This window comes from Hylaeus volcanicus, unplaced genomic scaffold (assembly GCF_026283585.1).
Source record: "Hylaeus volcanicus isolate JK05 unplaced genomic scaffold, UHH_iyHylVolc1.0_haploid 11533, whole genome shotgun sequence".
Taxonomy (NCBI): domain Eukaryota; kingdom Metazoa; phylum Arthropoda; class Insecta; order Hymenoptera; family Colletidae; genus Hylaeus; species Hylaeus volcanicus.
In genome coordinates, this window is record NW_026532664.1 from 1 (window position 1) to 3,064 (window position 3,064).

Sequence of the window (3,064 nt, forward strand, 5' to 3'; positions counted from 1 at the left end):
ACGAGGTATCCAACATCGACGGCCGCTACCTCCAAGTCGACCGGCAACGAAGCCCCATCCGACATTTTTGCAAAGGAAATTGTTGTTCAGAATCGTCTCAGCTACCCCCCCATTTCCGGCTCCTCCCCGAGTTTTGGGACACCCTGTAGTTTTGGAAAATTGTGACGCTACTACTATTAATTTAGATTTCGTAAAATCTTACATGCAAGCTTGTGCTGTATGTTGCCAATCTCTGCAAAATCAGAGGAATGTAGTGATACTATCTCCAACTACTTCTTCGACCATTTTTCAGAAAAATTAAATTTTAAAAAATTGGTAAAAAGTTACGTCGACTCCGCAATTAATATCAAACTGACCACGTGCCCACGGGAGCACTCAAAAAATTTTTTAATAAACGAGTATATCGTACACTGCATTAAAACACGCGTTTCTACCACCAATCGTTTTTTGATAAATTTTGAAAAGCCGATAATTCAAATGCATGGATTGTCGAACGTGGTGTTACGTACAGCAACATGCATGCCAAAGATAAACCATGCAAATAATAATTTTAATATTATGTAAAGGCGTTTTAATAATTTTGTAGATTGATTTCTTCGGGGAAATAAACTTGTTTTTTAGATCTATAACAATTTCATTTGCTCGCAAGGAGAAATTTTTAAAATAAATAGTTTATTAATAAGTACTTTTTATTTCTGTTCCAGGAATGATATCTGGTCTGGTGGAAGGGGCAGCATCAAATATAGGATTTCGAAAGACACTCAGTTGCCTAATAAACTGAACAGCTTAGCCTGTTTTTCTATTATTTTAGGTATGTATATATTAATATGAAGTATGCAGTAAATTAGATTCATAGATTGACTGTAAATAATTTTCATATTTTTTTCAGATTGGACTGTTATCACCTCGTGTAACATAACCGTAATTATAAAAATATTTTTATTATAAAATTTGTACAATATAAGTTAAATAAAAAAAAATGTTTGTATAAATGTTTGTATAAATGTCTGTATAATTCAGTGGTATGCTGTTCGATACATTTTCAACACCGTGTATGAGCTCTTCATAATACGAATAGCGCGTATATATGATCAGGAATGTAAAGTACAAGAGGTAAGTACAAAACAAGCAATTGACGCATTCATGTTTTATACATATAATGAGTTCCTTTTGTGCCACAATTGGATGTATCTGCCACTTTTGGTACACTCTGACATTTCTAATGCATAACGATTGCTACCGTACAATGGAATGATTTATATTTGCGTAAAATTTAATTTTAAATAATAATAACATTTTATATTTTATATATTTACCTTTGTTACAGATATTATTATGGCCCACGAAAATAAAGAAATTATTAGTAAGTATCACGTTCTTTCGTTACACAATTGGATGTAACTAAGTAATAAAAAAAATTTTTGTATTTGATTACATCTATTTTTTTTCGCAGATGTCACATCCCAAATAGATGTTGATTCGATGGAGATTCGTAAGTATAACTTCAATTTCATACATCATTCATATATTAATACACAGGAGAACGTATGTTCATATATATTTTGGTTTTATCTTACAGAAGATTCACAGTAGACCCGTATTGCTGCGCTGCAGATATCAGTGCGGCGTTTATACGAGGAGCTGGCTGCGCTACCCGTGTGAAGCTGGCCCCATCTATATGAAAAACTCGTAATTTTCTTTTTGCATACGTTTGCTTATCGTTTGCTCACGTTTGCTCAAGTGAAATTTTCGTTTGCCCCTATTTAGTTCAAAAGATATACGCGGTTCAAATTAGGTGGGTCCAGCTTCACACTTTGCAAAATTTTCAATCGCGTGTAGCTTTTGAACTGAAGAGGGGAAACGAAAATTCCACTTGAGCAAACGTGAGCAAACGATGGCGAAACAGAATCAAAAAGAAAAATTTGAGTTTTTCATATAGGTGGGGCCAGCTTCACACGGGCGGCTGCGCTGAGGGTGAGCGGGGGGGGGGGGGGCTCTCAGCCACAAATCTGCTCGCTGCCGCCGCCGCCGATATCGAGATCCAGGACCATACGACGACGGAGACCACCCCGAAGCGAGGTAAGTATCACATACATACAATCAGGGTTGCGAGTAATTAATTACTTTCTTAAATAATTTCCGTCTTTAATAGACAGTTAATTGCAACCTATTTAATTAAAAATTATTACAACCAATTTAATTAAAAATTATTTGGTTAAAATTGAATTAACCAGAGTTAATCGAAAGTCGTTTAATTGATGATCGATATGAGCGATTTTAATCGAAGATATTTAATTAACGATTACTTTAAGCAGAATTAATCCAAAGCCATGTAATTGGCGATTGATTTAAGAGGAATTAATTCAAAGCCATTGAATTTTATATAAATGTCTTTTAGCATTGAACATATAAACAAATCGTCAATTAAATGACGTTGAATTAATTCCTATTAAATCAATCGCCAATTAAATGGCTTGGATTCATTCCTCTGAAATCAATCGTCAATTAAACGACTTCCGATTAACTCTGGTTAATTCAATTTTAATCAAATAATTTTTAATTACATTTATTTAAAATATTTATTAATTAAGTTGATTGAATTAAATTTGTTTAAATTAATTATTTAATTAAAAAATTGTAATTGATTATTATTCAAACCCTGCATACAATACTTCAACCGATATCAATGACCAGCATGGTTTCATTTCATTACCTTGCATTTCCTACACATTTCTATCCGATCGTAGGTATCAATGTGCTCCTCACCATTATGTAACGCTCCTGAATAATTCATTACATTGTACTTCTATGTTACATTGTCTGCATTTTTTTTTCAGCACGAGGGACGCAGGCTTGTCGCGTGCGTCGCGAAAACCGCGGCGTCCACCGTGGTCGCGGCGCCCGCGGCGGCGGTGGTCGAGGAGGAGGCTGGGGGGTTCAACCACCTTCAATATTTATTATTAATATTACATTTTTTTTTATTAATAAATTTTAATTTATTTGATCAAAAAAATTACTAGTCATTGATGTACCTCGGCGAGGATTTTACCATTCCAGATAAATC

General features: G+C 34.4%; 1 long non-coding RNA gene across 1 annotated transcript; it reads left to right on the forward strand.

Moving 5' to 3' along the window:
• Nucleotides 1–704: 704 nt before the first annotated feature.
• On the forward strand, nucleotides 705–1,969 carry LOC128882403 (uncharacterized). The gene is made up of 6 exons (XR_008458398.1): nucleotides 705–811; nucleotides 890–921; nucleotides 1,021–1,113; nucleotides 1,328–1,363; nucleotides 1,454–1,492; nucleotides 1,580–1,969. It is a non-coding gene; the product is annotated as an uncharacterized LOC128882403 (long non-coding RNA).
• Nucleotides 1,970–3,064: the final 1,095 nt, after the last annotated feature.